We start from the raw sequence: 19,409 nt of genomic DNA, 5'->3' as shown, positions 1-19,409 counted from the left end.
TTGTTTGGCTCTTCACTGTATTTCGAAAGTCGCAGATACTGTAGCACACTGTCTAAGGAAATCAGCGACAACGTTTACACCACTGCACTTACAATGACTTTGCATGACAGATGAGCAGTTGAAAGAATCAACTGGAGGCAATTATCCGCGGAATGTTATACTTATGATTCATCGGGCGGAATGTTGAAACTCTCAGAAGCGTTGGTGGAGCCTGGTACTCTGACAGAAATGAAAGGTTCTACACCACGAATATCTTGATTCTCCAGTATTTCAATCCCATTTCTCCAGATAAAGAACGCTGTGAATGCTTGATGATTATTGGTTGCGTCAAACATTAGCAATACAGCATGCCCAGACGACTCATGCATACAGCTTATCATCCTCGTTCGTACTCTGAGATGGTCAAATCTTTGGCAGGGAGGTCTTGAGAGCATCATACCGACAGACTGTACAGACAGTTGATTGTAGCTGCAGAGCGACGCTCACGAGATGATGCACTTACGACTACAGTGTGGACAAATGAAAAGGCACGGGTCCACCCAAACGGTCTACAGCACGTGCGGATTGCGTGATTGCTCGAAGGTCTGTGACATATAGACGGACGACAGTAGCTGTAATCTGGATAGAGATTACAGGCAGAGTGTCACCACGAACCGTCGGAAAAGATTATTGGAAGTTCGTTGAGGTCTCAATTCGTTATGTGTTGTTTTCCGTTGAGACGATACCACAGATAATGGGGACTTTATGGAGTAGAGCCAAAGTCAAATGAGACACTAGAATGAGATTTTCACACTGCAGCGGAGTGTGCGCTGATATGAATCTTCCCGCCAGATTAAAACGTGTGCCGGACAGAAACGCATGACCTTTACCTTTCGCGGGCAAGTGAGCTACCATGTGAGCTACCCGAGAACGACTCACGACCTGTCCTCACAGCTTCAATTCTGCCAGTACCTCGTCTCATACCCTCCAAACTTCACAGAAGCTCTCCTGCGAACCTTGCAGAACTAGCACTCCTGAAAGAAAGGATATTGCGGAGACATGGCTTAGCCACAGCCTGGGTCCCGACTTCGAGTCTCGGTCCGGCACACAGTTTTAATCTGCCAGGAAGTTTCATATCAGCGCACACTCCGCTGCAGAGTGAAAATCTCATTCTGAAAACATCCCCCTGGCTGTGGCTAAGTCATGTCTCCGCAATATCATTGAAATGATTATGTTCGGCTACTTGGAGACCATATGCAGCTATTCATGGACTTCATATACCCAAAAAAAGATGGTATTTTCACGGATGACCATGTACCATGACAAATAATATTTTGGACATTTCGAGCGAATGACTTGACGATCCATATTGGCCGACATGAATTCCATCGAACTTTTGTGGAACACAATCTGGAGGTTGCACCGGCAATATTTTTACAATTATGGACGGCTACAGACTGAGCATGGCTCAATATTTCACAAGCCTGGACTTCCAACGACTTGTTGAGTCCTTACAACGTCGAGCTGCTGTACTAAGCGGGGCAAAAGGAGGCCTGACACAATACTAGAAGCTATCCCATGGCTTTCGCCACCTCAGTATGCAGTTTAGCGTTGAATAGTATCCACATGTTATTTCTAGCAATTCGACTCACCGTCCTGAGGTGAAGGCTAGGTTAAAACAAAAACAAAGGCTAGAAAATGCGTGGTTCGACCGAAATTCGATCCCAGGACATCTAAGTTCAGGCGCGCACGTTACCGCTAGATAGCGCATCTACATCTACGTGATTGATTACTCTGCTATTCACAATTAAGTGCCTGGCATAGGGTTCAATGAACCACCTTCAAGCTGTCTCTCTTACCGTTCCACTCACGAACGGCACGCGGGAAAAACGAGCATTAAAATTTTTCTGTGCGAGGCCTGATTTCTCTTATTTTATCGTGATGATCATTTCTCCTTATGTAGGTGGGTGTCAACAGAATGTTTTCGCAATCGGAAGTGAAAACTGATGATTAAAATTTCATGAGAAGAACGAAAAACGCCTTAGTTTTAATGACTGCCACTCCAATTCACGTACCATGTCTGTGGCACTATTTCCCCTATTTCCCGATAATACAAAACGAGCCTCCCTTCTTTAACTTTTCCGATGTCGTCCGTCAGTCCCACCTGATGCGGATCACACACCGCACAGCAGTACTCTAGAATAGGGCGGACAAGAGTAGTGTAAGCAGAGTCTTTAGTAGATCCGTTGCACCTTCTAAGTGTTCTGCCAATGAATCCCAGTCTTTGGTTTGCTCCACCCACAAGATTATCTATGTGATCGTTCCAGTTCAGTTCATGTGTAATAGTACCCCCTAAGTATTTAGTTGAATTTACAGCCTTCAGATTTGTATGGCTTATCGCGTAATCGAAATTTAAAGACTTTCTTTTAGTGCTCATGTTAATAACTTCACACTTTTCTTTATTCAGAGTCAATTGTCACTTTTCGCTCCATACAGAGAACTTATCTAAATCATTTTGCAATTCGTTTTGATCATATAATGACTTTACAAGACGGTAAATGACATCATCATCTGAAAATAATCTAAGAGAGCTACTCAGATTGTCTCCTATGCCGGGGTTTGGATTAGCGTTTAACGTCCCGTCGACAACGAGACCATTAGAGACGGAACACAAGCTCGGAATAGGTAAGGATGGAGAAGGAAAGCAGCTGTGCCCTTTTGAAGGAACCATCCCGGCATTTGCCTTGAGTGATCACGGGAAACCTGAATAAGGGTGGCCAGACGCGAGTTTAAATGGCCGTCTTCCCAAACCTGAGTGCAGCCTGCGTTACTCCGCTCGGTATTATCGCTACTCTACCAGGCCCGACATGCATGTAAATTGTTGGTCTATAGATTTTGGTGAGTGGATATGCGAGTGTCGGAATATGTGACATATATGGCCGTATCTTTTGATTGCGTTGAGTTAGAGGCATCAATTTTCTGCACCACCAAAGAACTGTAGATCTCAATATGAACCATTAATTCAACTTGATACCGCTAACAGTTCCTGAAGAAAAGGGGTCTTAACAGTCAGACCGACAGACTGACGGACAACAATATGATCCTGTAAGAGTTAAGAAAAAAATGGTTCAAATGGCTCTGAGCACTATGGGACTTAACATCTTAGGTCATCAGTCCCCTAGAACTTATAACTACATAAACCTAACTAACCTAAGGACACCACACAACACCCAACCATCACGAGGCAGAGAAAATCCCTGACCCCGCCGGGAATCGAACCCGGGAACCCGGGCGTGGGAAGCGAGAACGATACCGCACGACCACGAGATCCGGGCAAGTTAAGATTTTTACCGATTGAGGCACGAGATCGTAAAAAGATCGCACTGTGTACATCTTATTTTGTACAAGCAGACTGCAAGGCGGGTCAAAAAACAGCTTGAGAATTTTCACAGAGGTTGAAGTCATTTTAAATCACACAAAAATTCACTGAACGAGAAACTTGCGATTTCTGGTTAGACTGAATGAGCTACCCACTTAGCTAGGGCATAGCGCACTGAAACGAAAAATACAAAGCAACTATTTAGAAGGTTAATGGAACTTCCACTCTGACCGGTACGAAAACGTGTTTGGAATCATGCCGCAGCTTTGATAAAGTGACTAGGTGTGAAGTTCGTTGCGTGAAAACACTGGTGAATATCATTATTTACCTTGCTTAGGACCCTATCAGACACAGTTCGCTACAGCCCACCATCTTTAATCGGAACATATATATCTTCAGAACGAGTTTTGCGGCACGATTGTCAAGGATAAGTGCGTGTGGACCAGATAGTCGTTTATAAAGTAACCTTTTCGTTACGATGTTTATCCAGAAGGTCCATCCATCTGCTCACCGGTGGGAAACTGGTGGCGGAATACATAACCCGTTTAATCACGCTTAAAGCTGATAAAACGCTTTCATGAGACTACAGGGGCCATTAATCTTCGTCTCGATAACGCGTCCCGGCGCGGATGTGAAAACTTGCGCCTGTTCAGAGATTAGGGCGCTGTGGGTAATAAGTGGAGATGACGGGTCGTTAATGAGCCATCACCGATGTCCCCTCTAGGGGGCGGCCCTCAAAGGAGAGCGCGCAGTCTCGTCCTCGCTCGGATATTAATCGTGGTCGCTGGGGCGTAATGAGCGACAAATTATGCTTTTAAACGACCAGTAGCAAAGTCTCGTACGAATCGCGGCCTGCTATCAAATAGTAGAGAGTCTGGCGGCACTTTATTTAGTTAGAAAGAAAGAAAAATACTGTAATGCGTACCGCGCAAAATTATTCCGATATGACACCAGATCTTGACTGCACCATAAGGGACTTTGTGGCATTCCGAAAAGGGGACGTTCGTGAAGTACACTTGACAAACAAATTTGAAATTCGACTTCGTTGGTATCTACTGGAAGAAAGTCTATTTTCAAAAGTCTTTCGTCACTACGTAGGAAGAGAAGTCCGTACAGAGCTCGGTGCTCATTCTTAGCACTTGGGCAACACTCTGAATATGTCTCGATCGGAGTGCGTGTATTATTGCAAAGAGTGGGGCTAGTACTAAATAGGAAGGGCACCTATATCAGTGTGCACCAGACTTAAAAGAACACCACAGGAGCTGGAAGCAGTAGGAAAGACTCCAAAATGGCGCAGCATTGTCTGGAAACCAAACGCAGTTATGTGATAGGTGTAAAAATCCTGCAATGTGGTCGCAGTGTCAAGGAACTGCCATCCCTGGAAATACTGGAGATCTAGGCGCACCACAAAAACCATCCTGAACAGTCACTGAACGAACAAAACGGTTCAAATGGCTCTGAGCACTATGGGACATAACATCTGAGGTCATTAGTCCCCTAGAACTTAGAACTACTTAAACCTAACTAACCTAAGGACATCACACACATTCATGCCCAAAGCAGGAGTCGAACCTGCGACCGTAGCGGTCGATCGGTTCCAGACTGAAGCGCCTAGTACCGCTCGGCCACTTCCGCCGGCCACTGAACGAACACACAGGCGTCAGTTATTCTCCACTTCTTTTGAACGTGCCCATACGAGAGCCATCTCAACACTGGAAATGTATTACAGATTACTGTTTGTTTTGACAACTCAAAGTAGGCAATAGTTTAAGTCGTTCCCTCATACGAAGTTACGTAGGCTGAACACAGGACAGATTCCGACATAAAACAAGTTTTACAACCACATTATACTGAAACGATTAAACAAGATGAAAATGTAGCACAGGAAAAGGAAAGTTTGTGTGCTACAAAAATCTGACCGGTAACGCAGTAAGAAATGACAAATCTGACACAGATTTGGGATATTCCCAGTTCAATCCGTATTAATGACTATATATCTAAATTAACGGTAAAATGTTCTTTTCTACGTTCTGCAAGAATTATTTTAAAAGTTGCGGTGAGAGAAATGAGTATTTGTGTAGGTCTACAAGTACCATCTAGACAGCATAAGAGAACAGTTTTCAATAACCAAATTTGGCTATTACAGCCCCACGTAAAGTTACACTAGTATTTAGACACCTACATACAGATGATACCCAGCGACACCCGTTTAGAGGGCATTCCAATTACCGAGAGCACTACATTATCAGTCCAGGGAGACATATCTTGATGTTAGCATTGTTGATGAACTCGTACTGTAGTTTATACGTTGCTATATCGTTGGATGGTAACAGGGTTTGGAGGCTCCTTGGGAACTGATGACCAAGATTCGAAAGTTACCTGCAAGGACGTCTGTGTGATACGCGTCCGAGAATAAATATAGAAATACATTGTTTGCTTCTTCTTCCTATCCGCAAACACACAGAGGGGTGGCGCTTAGTTAGAGCCAACAGAGGTGTTTTCTTGATCTTACAATGTTTAAATTTCAGCCGTGCTATAACGGTGTTGAAGCTCATTGACGTTTGTGCGTTATTATGCCATGGTACCCTTGCAATCGCGGGATGTATTAGCGCTTTGTTACTGCCTTTGAATTTAAATATCCGCAACCAATTCTCTTACCAGTCCGAGAACAACCACTTGCGGAGCATGGGTATCATATCTGTGAGAGGGAGATTATCATTTTTAATAGCTCCATGGAGAGATGCCTGTTTGGTAGGGCGTCTGCTTGATGATTTCTAGGTATGTCAGAGCGGCCTTTCATCCAAACCATTACGATGTTGCGACAGCTACTCTGCACCCGAAACACAACATCGACATTGCTGCAACTATGGGGTAGGAACAACTGTTATGATAGTTTTGAAATCAGCTGTAGGGTACTGTCAGAGATAATTACTATTGTGTCTGCTGTGGTCGTCTGTGCGAATAGTAGGCCTTCCGAAACGGCAGTCACTTCGGCTAGCACAGTAGTGGAGTGCGGTTGTATAGGCATTCTTGTTTGCTTCGGCGTACTCAGTAAGCGCTACCAGTACCTTCCCTAGACTTGGACCCGTATCTATACATTACTCACGCATGATGATACTGACACAGAAATTTCATTGCGGTTGCGTTAGTCGGGTCCTGAATTTGAACATTAAACTGGCCCTGGCACCAATCTGCAGAGTCGACGTTTCTTGTAGCCTGTTGTAATGCGGTAGAAGAGGACTTTTTCACATCGGGTGCCTTCATACCTGCATCTCGATATATTCAGTCGCGACCGGTGTGAGTATCTCACTTATCCAATATCTTCTGCACATACATTAGGAAGTTATTCACAGATTTCTTCGTCAAGGGGCTCATATTTATTGAAACAGAGCCGTAGGAAGAGTTTCTTGCAGAGGTTATTCGTCGAAAATTTTACAGTGATTCATTTGTTCCAACGAGTAATGCGTTGTTTGGGGTTGACATGAACGCCCCATTAAGTATAGTCAAAGCTTTGTAATGCGTTTTGTCGAGTCTTTGGGAACCTGCTATCTTATTATGTTCCGCAGCACAGGTGTCCGTAATCTAAGTGTATGCTCAACAGGGACTGGAATAAAGTCATTGCTGTCCGCCGATCAGAGCCCCACCAGGCTTTTTCACATCTGGTGGTGATATGTCGGATATGAGGAGGCCATCTGTTTTCGCAACTGGAAAATTTTGTTGTCCCAGTTGCATTTTTGGGGGAAGTGAAATCCTAAGGCGTGTAAGAATAATAAGAGTAGACTTACCATCACGGATTTCGAAGCCACTCATGCAGTGGTAATAAAGTGGTATGCATTTTCAGATGACATAACTGAAGAGTGCTAACTTCGTTACTAAACAAAATATAATTTACATATCCGATTGCATATACGGATTGTTCATAAAATTACGAATCGATTGACCTATGTCAGGGGTTGAACTGATTAATATTTCAAAAGTCGGTGGAATTAATTGTGAAACAGCAGGTATCCAGCCAGTTTTCCGCAGCGATCAGAGACCACCGTAGGCTTGCCTGATCACATGACTGTCGTCCCGTGAGTGTGAAGTGATTCCCTGAATTCTGGATCAATTACTCGTGATGTTTTTCAAGATGGCGAAAATCCACAAAGTGTGGTGGAACTGTTATTCTGAAATTCATGCCACGGCTACTTCGCGGTGGAGGGACACTAGACCGATCCGCCCTTTTCAGAATTCCTGTGTCCCCTGCATCTGAACTGTGAGGCCTGGTCTCGCCGTCCGGAACGAATCGTTACTGACACTCTGGTTACCTTGCCCACGGGGGCGTCCTTCTGCCGGACGGAGGCATACGGTGGTGCGGTGTCCGAGAGAGGGGCTCGTCATCTCAGTTCTTGGTTGGAGCAGGTCGTTATTCTCACCAGCGCGGGTGCTGCCGTCATTTGCATGCCTGTGTGGACGCTTCCTGTACTTGGAGTAGCCATGACCTCGCAGCTCGTGTCAGTGTGTATAGCCCTGTAGTATATGTAACATATAGCGTGCGTAAGTGCCTCTGCCCAATGTCACGTCCGCCATGGAATTCTCACGCTTACGAATGATTAATATGACCCTGACATTCATAGCCTATACCTAGGGATTTCCATGAAACGAAGTATCGCCCTGTGTCCAACGCTTTGCCAACAGAATAACAACTCCGTTCAACAAGAAACGACTTCAGGCGCTGCAAGTGTCACGAACAACACTTCTCAGAATTTAACTGCTAGATTCTCCATTGTGGCTCTCGCCAGCGAATCCTCTACCTCGAACCCTCGAGGGAAGTGTCTTCGATTAACCCTGCAGGAAAGCGCCCCTCCACCCCTAAACAGCTCCCTGTTTGGCGTTTGGAACATACACTCCTGGAAATTGAAATAAGAACACTGTGAATTCATTGTCCCAGGAAGGGGAAACTTTATTGACACATTCCTGGGGTCAGATACATCACATGATCACACTGACAGAACCACAGGCACATAGACACAGGCAACAGAGCATGCACAATGTCGGCACTAGTACAGTGTATATTCACCTTTCGCAGCAATGCAGGCTGCTATTCTCCCATGGAGACGATCGTAGAGATGCTGGATGTAGTCCTGTGGAACGGCTTGCCATGCCATTTCCACCTGGCGCCTCAGTTGGACCAGCATTCGTGCTGGACGTGCAGACCGCGTGAGACGACGCTTCATCCAGTCCCGAACATGCTCAATGGGGGACAGATCCGGAGATCATGCTGGCCAGGGTACTTGACTTACACCTTCTAGAGCACGTTGGGTGGCACGGGATACATGCGGACATGCATTGTCCTGTTGGAACAGCAAGTTCCCTTGCCGGTCTAGGAATGGTAGAACGATGGGTTCGATGACGGTTTGGATGTACCGTGCACTATTCAGTGTCCCCTCGACGATCACCAGAGGTGTACGGCCAGTGTAGGAGATCGCTCCCCACACCATGATGCCGGGTGTTGGCCCTGTGTGCCTCGGTCGTATGCAGTCCTGATTGTGGCGCTCAGCTGCACGGCGCCAAACACGCATACGACCATCATTGGCACCAAGGCAGAAGCGACTCTCATCGCTGAAGACGACACGTCTCCATTCGTCCCTCCATTCACGCCTGTCGCGACACCACTGGAGGCGGGCTGCACGATGTTGGGGCGTGAGCGGAAGACGGCCTAACGGTGTGTGGGACCGTAGCCCAGCTTCATGGAGACGGTTGCGAATGGTCCTCGCCGATACCCCAGAAGCAACAGTGTCCCTAATTTGCTGGGAAGTGGCGGTGCGGTCCCCTATGGCACTGCGTAGGATCCTACGGTCTTGGCGTGCATCCGTGCGTCGCTGCGGTCCGGTCCCAGGTCGACGGGCACGTGCACCTTCCGCCGACCACTGGCGACAACATCGATGTACTGGGGAGACCTCACGCCCCACGTGTTGAGCAATTCGGCGGTACGTCCACCCGGCCTCCCGCATGCCCACTATACGCCCTCGCTCAAAGTCCGTCAACTGCACATACGGTTCACGTCCACGCTGACGCGGCATGCTACCAGTGTTAAAGACTGCGATGGAGCTCCGTATGCCACGGCAAACTGGCTGACACTGACGGCGGCGGTGCACAAATGCTGCGCAGCTAGCGCCATTCGACGGCCAACACCGCGGTTCCTGGTGTGTCAGCTGTGCCGTGCGTGTGATCATTGCTTGTACAGCCCTCTCGTAGTGTCCGGAGCAAGTATGGTGGGTCCGACACACCGGTGTCAATGTGTTCTTTTTTCCATTTCCAGGAGTGTATGTTTGGCTTCAGGCGGCGAATCGCGGTGCTTATTGAGACGATTTTGTGGAAGTTTGTATTTCTCCTCCTACATCCTTAGCACTCTGCCAATCAAATACTCGTCTTTGCTTCTTGGCTGGAAGCGTGCGCCAGTGTTTCCCTTGGAAAGATTCCTCAGAGGTCAGCTCATGACCATCGTTTGTGATCCTGTGCGTTCCTTTACACTAAAAAGTCAGTTTCCTCCTTGTTCCTCCACCCAATGCTCTTTCTCTAAGAACACTGTTCTGAAATTTTTACTCTTTACCGAACTGCAACTTCCTGTCCACATTGTACTCACTACTAGGGTTCTGGGGTTCTGCGGCGTCCAGCATTATAAACTGCCGGCTCCTCGTTCTACTCTCTCAGGACAGTAAATGTCCTCCACTGCACAACATGACAACTCTCTCCCCAGCCCATCTTTAGCCGACAGCAGCTTCTGAGGAATGCATGGCAAATGTCGTCCTTTCTGTCAGTACTCAGCTCTAACTAACTCCAAAATATGCAGTGCTACAGAAATTGTTAGTATGTGGTGCTAGGCAGAATCAGCCAACGAAATGATTAATAATTCGATTGTGCATCATAAATAATGATCTAATGTGAACACAAATCGAAATGAATGATGGTGGCAAAATCTTGCCGCCTTGCAAGCGGAGCTTTGATATGTAACATGGCCGTGATTCTTTCAGCTGTGATTTCATAGTGATGCAACAGTTAGCATCCCGATCGGCAGGCGTGATAAAGCTGAGCAAGGTTTTGCTGTATTCAGACCTTAGTGTGTGTTTCAGTTATTTGTTTTATTTGTTTCGACCTGAAGCAAGACATTTTCAATGCCGGGTTTGATTTGATTAAGGTGGAATTACCGTTTCTAAACTGTAACAGTCTGCCTCGCATTTCTGTGTTTTTGGAACAAAATATTTCAGCTTTTACCCAATTCGTCTGTATTCTGGTCTGGAGATTTCCCCAGTTGCCTCCGATAAATGTTCCTTTTAGCTATCAGAAACCCATGCTAGATGAAACGTGGCCTCCTATAAATATTCTTCTTAGCTATCAGAAACCCCTGCTACATGAAACGAAGTGCATTGACAGCTATGGTCAAGACGACAGGAAAGTTACATGCCGAGACCAAGTGGTCTAGCTAATTAGGAATGAGACGGCAAACAGCTGCAGTAAATCACCACCCATATGGCCATGTTCAATCAGCATTAGCAATAAAGAACAGCATCTACGCCTTCATACCTAACCCAACATCGGGATATGTTAAGAGCCCAGGTTCCACAGGAACGTTCCTCTGTAGAAGTGTCACTTCGTAGAAGTGTTTCAATCCCACCAAAATCGGTCTACAAGAACTGGGTGGTTATAATTAAAGAGTAGCTACTCACAGAGGTCCAGTTTGAGCTGTAATAATCGCGTGGCAGCGAAACGTCGTTAATGTGGAACCGATTTATGCTGGAAAAAAACTAGTTCCAACTTTGGCCACCAGGTGCAAATGTGGCGCTGTCCAGCATCTTGTCGACGCCCCCGTGCTCATATTGAACTAACTGCGTAAGCGGCAGTTAATAATAAAATTAATATTGTGCCTTTCTCACTTGTTTGACATTTTCTGCCAACATCCTGTATCTAATATATATATATATATAGTGTGTTACAAAGAGGTACGGCCAAACTTTGACGAAACATTCCTCACACAAATAAAGAAAATATTTTATGTGGACATGTGTCCGGAAACGCTTAATTTCCATGTTAGAGCTCACTTTAGTTTCGTCAGTATGTACTGTACTTCCTCGATTCACCGCTATGATTTCATACGGGATACTCTACCTGTGTTGCTAGAACATGTGCCTTTACAAGTACGACACAACATGCGGTTCATGCACGATGGAGCTCCTGCACATTTCAGTTGAAGTGTTTTACGCTTCTCAACAGTAGATTCGGTGACCGATGGATTGGTACAGGCGGACCAGTTCCATGGCCTCCACGCTCTCGTGACCTCAACCCTCTTGACTTTCATTTATGGGGGCATTTGAAAGCTCTTGTGTACGCAACCCCGGTACCAAATGTAGAGACTCTTCGTGCTCGTATCGTGGACGACTGTGATACAATACGCCATTCTCCAGGGCTGCATCAGATCATCAGGGATTCCATGCGACGGAAGGTGGATGCATGTATCCTCGCTAACGGAGGACATTTTTAACATTTCCTGTAACAATCAATGTGTTTGAAGTCACGCTGGTACGTTCTGTTGCTGTGTGTTTCCATTTCATGATTAACGTGATTTGAAGAGAAGTAATAAAATGAGCTCTAACATGGAAAGTAATCGTTTCCGGACACAGGTCCACATAACATATTTTCTTTCTTTGTGTGTGAGGAATGTTTCCTGAAAGTTTGGCCGTACCTTTTTGTAATACCCTATATATATATATATATATATATATATATATATATATATATATATATATATGGAAACATTCTCTATACGCCTTTCCTGCAATCACTGCGCCAGATTTGCACCTGGTGGACAAAATTGGAACTAATTTTTTTTCCAGCCTAAACCGATTCCTTATTAACGCACTGGAATAACTAGAAGTTTCGAAGCCGTAAGGTAATTACTGCCTGCACCGAAGCTCCGCGAGTAGCTGCACTTCAATTATAACCAACCGCTTAGAGACCAGAGGGTTTCGCTGGGAAGGCATACCAAATAGAACATGGAAAGCTCGAGTTTTAAATTCGCAACAGATCACACGGCCCTCATAGGCAGCGCAGCGATGTTAGCGCGAAATTGGACACGCTGCTGTTCAGTGGGTCGCTGCCGCAGTACAGTGCAAGTACATGCGATAGGCTGGCTACACTGCACTGCCCGCGACGCAAGCGCTCTCGCTCCACCGCGCTGCGGCGGCCGCCCGCGAATGGAATTACCGGAAAATTGAGGCCGGTCCCTTAATGCGGGTAACGCCGCTAAATGAAGATGGGCATCAGCCTAATTGTGCAGGACGCGGCTGCAATCAGCGAGCCGCTCAATCAGCCGTGCCCGACCGGCCCGGTCCGGCCAAAGCCAGAGACACGGCACTGCACGGCGCGGCCTGCTGTGTGTCTCTGCCTCTGCCCGCGGAGCCCGCCGGCGGCTGCGGCCTAATCGCGCGAGGATTGCTTCTGATACCATCTGAGCACCGCACTGTGCACAGCAGGGGCGCAAAGCCCAACCACTCAGGGGGGGAAGTCCGAAATACACGAGGACCGATCAAGCGACAGGGCGGTCTTACCGCTTCGCTGTCTGGTTTGCTCGTCTTACGAATCGTTACTGGTGACAGCTATGGGAACTACGCTACTGGTCATTAAAATTGCTACGCCAAGAAGAAATGCGGATCACAAACGGGTATGCATTGGACAAATATATTACACTAGACCTGACATGTGATTACATTTTCACGCAGTTTGGGACCATAGATCCTGGAAAATCAGTACCCATAACAACCACCTCTGGCTGTAATAACGGCCTTGATACGCCTGGCCATTGCGACAAACAGAATTTGGATGGTGTGTACAGTTACAGCTGCTTATGCAGCTTCAACACGAGACCACAGTTCACCAAGAATAGTGACTGGCGTATTGTGACGAGCCAGTTGCTCGGCCACCATTGACCAGACGTTTTCAATTGGTGAGAGATCTGGAGAATGTGGTGGCCAAGGCAGCAGTCGAACATTTGCTGTATCCAGAAAGGCCCGTACACGATCTGCAGTATGCGGTCATGCATTATCCCGCTAAAATGTAGGGTTTCGCAGGGGTCGAATGAAGGGTAGAGCCACGGGTAATAACACACCTGAAATGTAACGCCCACTTTTCAAAGTGCCGTCAATGCGAACAAGAGGTGACCGAAACGTGTAAACAATTACACCCCATACCATCACGCCGGGTGATACGCCAGTGTGGCGATGACGAATACACGCTTCCAATGTACACTTCACCGCGATGTCGCCAAACACGGATGCAACCATCATGAAGGTGTAAACAGAACCTGGATTGATCCGAAAAAATGACGTTTTGACATTCGTGCACCGAGGTTCGTCGTTGTGTACACCATAGCAGGCGCTCCTGTCTGTGATGCAGCGTCAAGGGTAACCGCAGCCACGGTCACCTAGCTGATAGTTCAATCTGCTGCTAACGTCGTCGAACTGTTCGTGCAGATGGTTGTTGTCCTGCAAACGTCCCCACCTGTTGACTCAGGGATCGAGACGTGACTGCACTATCCGTTACAGCCATGCGCATAGATGCCTGCCATCTCGACTGCTAGTGGTACGAGACCATTGAGATCCAGCACGGCGTTCCGTATTACCCTCCTGAACCCACCGATTCCATATTCTGTTAACAGTCATTGGATCTCGACCAACGCGAGCAGCAATGTCGCGATACGATAAACCGCAATCGCGGTAGGCTACAATCCGACCTTTATCACAGTCGGAAACGTGATGGGACGGATTTATCCTTCTTACACGAGGCATCACAACAACGTTTCACCAGGCAACCGTCGGTCAACAGCTGTTTGTGAATGAGAAATCGGTTGGAAACTTTTCTCGTGTCAGCATGTTGTATGTGTCGCCACCGGCGCCAACCTTGTGTGAATGCTCTGAAAAGCTAATCATTTGAATATCACAGCTTTATCTTCCTGTCGGTTAAATTTCGCGTCTGTAGCACGCCACCTTCGTGGTGTAGCAATTTTAATGGCCAGTAGTGTAATTCACCAGCTCATGACGGTCTACCCCCTCCCACCCTTGTTGACTGCGGTGGTAAAGTGATCCATAGCGTAGCCCGGGTACTGTTGTTCGATTTAAAGTTGCGGAAAAGTTTTCGCCAGAAGTACAACAATTGGAGCCCAGCATTGACCGCTCCCATCTCGTTGCCACTCACGCTGTGCAAAGCTTTGAGCCTGCCTACCGGAAAACTGTGCTATGAAAAGAAATGGCGTCTAAAACCGTCACTCCTGGTTGTCGCGTCGTGTGGTGGGCGAAAGTCATGTTGGTATCCCAGCACTGTCCAGGGCGTCTCCAGACACGACTTCGCTGGTTCTCAGCCTCATTTCGAAGCGCATCTCATCGCTGAAGACTATTATACTCCAGATAGTGATGTTCTAGGCCAAATGTGCCCGACATTACTGTGGACGGGCCTTATGGTATACAGAGGTCACTGGTAGTCAGCGCTAGGACGCTGTGAGCTCAGCCCCCTTTCTGTGAGACGCCTATTGGGGGTCGTTATGGTGACTGAAGCACAGCTGTCACGTCGGATCGATGATAATGATGAATCTGATTGTTCGGTCCTCACGTTCTGTCGTCTCTCTAGGTCGACCACTTCCGTCTTGACGCCCTGTTCGGCCATGGTTCACCCACTGCTGCCAACATCGTCGAAAAGGGGCATCGTTCCTATTCAAACGTAGAGCGATTGGCCAATTAGTCCGACCGGCTTTTCTGATCCCAACTACACGTCCTCTATCAAATGAGGACACCTGAGTGTGCGAGTGTTGTTCATGCGCCTGTCTGGGAGGCATAGTTACTGTCCAGCCGAGTACACCAATGAAATTCGTAAGACTTTATGCCCTGGTATCGAGACGTACCGTTTACCTTCCTTGCCAGCTGTGCGGTGAAATTGCGCTATAGCGACACAAATTCTTCCCTGGGCCGCCGAAGATTACAGTTTTGCATATTGTAGGTATACCTGTATGAATATCAGTTCTAAGTGGGCTGCTTCTGTGTTGGCAGCGCTGTGTAGCGCTTTGCATTGGATCTCTGACTGCGCTTTCTTTGTAAAAGACTCTGTGGCTGGTGGGGTTCGTTGTTGGAAGTTAATCGCCAGTAGTATTTGGCAGCTGGAAGTTAGTCGCCAGCAGTGATCGATGTACTGGTGCGCAGTTGGAGGTGAACAGCCAGCAGTGATGGATGTTAAATGTGAGAAGTTAGCAATGATGGAGGGTAGAGGTCTGAAGTGTTAGCGTAGGCTGACGATATGGAAGTATCCGACTTGGAGATTGAAAATTATTCATGATTATATATATTTGTACTGGATGTCAATGACGATTTATATTCGTGTTTGAACTGGATGTCACATTATTAAGGTAAAAAAAAAATACATTATTTGGTTTGCAACAAAATCTTTCCTTTGCTAACCAAATGCCTATTAGCAGCTGGTGGCTTTAGTAGTTAGAATCTATATTTAGCTCGCAATATTGACGCTAGCTGTATTGCAGTAGTTGCGTAATGAAGATTTTTGTGAGGTAAGAGATTAATGAAATGTATAGGTTATTGTCAGGATTGCTTCTTATTCATGGCCATTCTTTTTTATTAATTATTTGAAGTCAGGTCGTAATTTTTTTTGAGGAATCAGATTTCGTTGCGCTAGGATATTGTGGGTCAGTGTTGAGAAAGTAGACTCAGTACGTTCAGCTTTACTCAGCTGCTTAAGAATCAAATAACGTAGAAGTTTCATTTTCTCAGTCATTCAGCAATTTAAGTACAGACACACACATTTAAATAAAGAAGTTTCACACTCTGTGGCCAGTTTGCATGAGGAGGGTGGTCCTTCATAAATTCACCTTTCGGAAGCCGAATTGCACAGCAGACACCACTCACGGCGATATGTAAACAAAAACGATCGCTCCGAAACTCAGCAGGGGATAATAACGCAGGGACGCTGCGATAGTCTTGCTAATCACGAGCTGTCTACTGGGACTAAAAAATTGTTCGTTTAAAGGGGCTTTGTGTTATACGTTACCTAACCCCAGCCCGCATCTCGTGGTCGTGCGGTAGCGTTCTCGCTTCCCGCGCCCGGGTTCCCGGGTTCGATTCCCGGCGGGGTCAGGGATTTTCTCTGCCTCGTGATGGCTGGGTGTTGTGTGTTGTCCTTAGGTTAGTTAGGTTCAAATAGGTCTAAGTTCTAGGGGACTGATGACCATATATATTAAGTCCCATAGTGCTCAGAGCCATTTGAACCATTTGAACCTAACTCAAGCATTCTGTCAGCGAGGTATTTATTACATTCACTGACCACGTACATTCCCGGACTGTTCCACAGATTACTGCCTCTGAAAATGGATCAAAAAAGAAGTTTTACTAGTCGATGCTAATAGAAGAGACGAATCAGTCGCACAAATTACGAACAGAGTTACCCTGAAAATTGTAGGTCATGGCTTTCTCTCAAGAATTAACGTCTTTTGCCGCACACTTTATTCGGGAAGGCGCGTCGACCCCGGATCGAATACGCCTGGCGGATTATGACTGGATGCTGTCTTTAGGCATTTTCCCACATCCCCGTACACGTCGTTCCTATGCTATACTATACGCAAACCTTTAGGTAATGCTAGTCATTTACAGTTGGGTTGCACAAATTGCGTCGGGGAGGGGGCTGGCGACAGGAACGCTACGAAAAAAAAAGTCTCTCCCGCTTTTTCTTAGATCTTCCAAGCTATCTTCTAATAGGCGCTTTGTAAATGCCAATATGGGAAATCGGTGTGTCACCCAACTTCTTTACGTGTTCGAATCAGTTGCTGCAACATTTAATTATTTTACTGGCTCTACTTCTATCTTCACCCAGACAGTTTTGTTTTTTATGTCTTATGCTCTCGAGTAGCCTCTTGCCATTAAAAAATATTTTGTGTGTTTCTTACTCTGTCTAAAGTTCTTTTATATGCAACTAGCAATCAGTAACAAGAATAAGTGCCGAGAGAGACATCATTTTTCATTTTTTTCTTTAGCCAGATTCTTTAAAGACCAGGGCAGTTCATAATAAATACAGTGATTACAAAGGGCTGCATTTTATGCATAGCTATACTTCGATAAAAAATAAGAGACTAAAGAAAGCACAACTTTTTTACACATTTCATAGATGTTCTGTATGACTGCGTTTGATCACATGGATTACTTCTAAGGTGCTAAGCGATAATACATGTTGAAACATGTGTTGAGTGACCGACTCTAGCACATTAGAATTCTGGTTTTGTTTCCAGTAAAGAGGGCGCAAACACAGGTTCTTTCACATAACTAACTCACGGGTCTCAGTGACGAATGTCTAGGTGGCTAAAAGCAGAAGACAGTGGCGCCACGTTCAGTACGAAGGTTTCCAACGATTTGGAAGATCTTCATTTAAAAATGTGCAAACCTCCATACATCAATAGCGAGGTGCTCCATTTTGCTGATATATCGTGATATCTGTATCAAGCTGTGGTATGAGCCATTCATCAAGCATATCCAGGTAAACGTTTGTTGCAACAGTTTGCTGTATGACGAAAAACGGTGCTATACAATTTTTATGCCGACACCTCGCAGCATTAAGTTCCTGTGAGTCTAGCTGGAATTCGTGTTCATTTGCATAGGTATGCGAACGTTTTGCAGGTCAACCTGACCACATATACTGGAGGTAGCGTCATCGTTAAAAACGAGAAGTGTGTCAATTGTCTCGTACCGTATGGCTTCCGGCATTGCTGTCATTACGTAGGAGACGGAATTTTTCACTTCTGCGTCACCGCATATGCGTCGACTTTCGACGCACTGCGTTTGAAATTTATTTTGCTTTCTTTGTTATTCTCATCGATGTGTCGCTATGCATTAAACAAGTAGTTTCCAACTTTTGTAAGACCAAAACTCGAGTGAAATCAGCCGGCCTAGATGACCGAGCGGTTCTAGACGCTACAGTCTGGAACCGCGCGACCGCTACGGTCGCAGGTTCGAATCCTGTCTCGGGCATGGACGTGTGTGATATCCTTAGGTTAGTTAGGTTTAAGTAGTTCTAAGTTATAAGGGACTGATGACCTCAGAAGTTAAGTCCCATAGTGCTCATGGCCATTTGAACCATTTTTCTAGTGAAACCAGATATTAGCTGTTACACCCTCATCTCCTCTCCAACTATCATTAACATTAGCGCCTAACTAAACTTTAGAATGAAAAAAAAATTGTTTCAGGACTTTCATTTATAATCTGACGAAAGATAAATAATACTTAGTTTTTGTAGATGTTTTATTAAACCACGAACTAATGAATCAGTACAAAATTAGTACTTTTTTCGATGAGCGATTCTCAGTGCATCACGATTGCTACTGACGACTTCTCAGAAAAGAAAGCCAACTATCCACATTGAGGGTAGAGACTTTCAGAAAACGTACTTCCCCTGCATCATTCCCCTCCCTAGATACTTGATTCACCCAAACCGCGCAAACCCATTTAAAAAATCAGGCAATTAAACTAGTTCCACAACCAGTAAACCACTTGATTGCTGGAATCAAATGAAATGCTGGAGTAACTACTTCTGACCTATCAGAAATTTAAAGACTTCAGGTGCCAAATGCTTTGTTTCTGGCCACTGCCATTAATGATAAAAATATACAGTGTGGGTCCAACAGCAGTGTAGTAGCCATTACATAGTTATTGTTCTGTAGTACTGTCAATTAGTCCGTTTACTGTTGCGAAATGAATAGTGAAGGAATTTCAGTGCCTACAGTTCGGAGAAACCATTTTCATGAGATATTTAAGCATGTGTGCTGTATTCGTCTCAGTTTTTCTATCGTAGATGCATAGTACAAGATATGTGCCAGTGGGTGGATTATGTGAGGAAGACGTTGTTCACAAATTCGTTTCAAAAACTGTAACCTCTACCATTTGTGTCAATGGTTAATGCTAGCATTCGAAAAAAAAACTGTAGTTTCAACATAATTTAGTTTCGCAACCGAAATTCAATTGAATTCTTTTGTCTG

General features: G+C 45.7%; 1 protein-coding gene across 1 annotated transcript in view; it reads right to left on the bottom strand.

The window, feature by feature from the left end:
- The window catches only part of LOC126354361 (T-cell leukemia homeobox protein 3-like), a 355,401-nt gene that overhangs the window by 196,166 nt on the left and 139,826 nt on the right, over nucleotides 1-19,409 (bottom strand). The window lies entirely within an intron of this gene.

The sequence above is a fragment of the Schistocerca gregaria genome, chromosome 3, assembly GCF_023897955.1.
Source record: "Schistocerca gregaria isolate iqSchGreg1 chromosome 3, iqSchGreg1.2, whole genome shotgun sequence".
Classification (NCBI taxonomy): Eukaryota; Metazoa; Arthropoda; class Insecta; order Orthoptera; family Acrididae; genus Schistocerca; species Schistocerca gregaria.
This window is presented reverse-complemented; position numbering and strand designations above follow the sequence as displayed.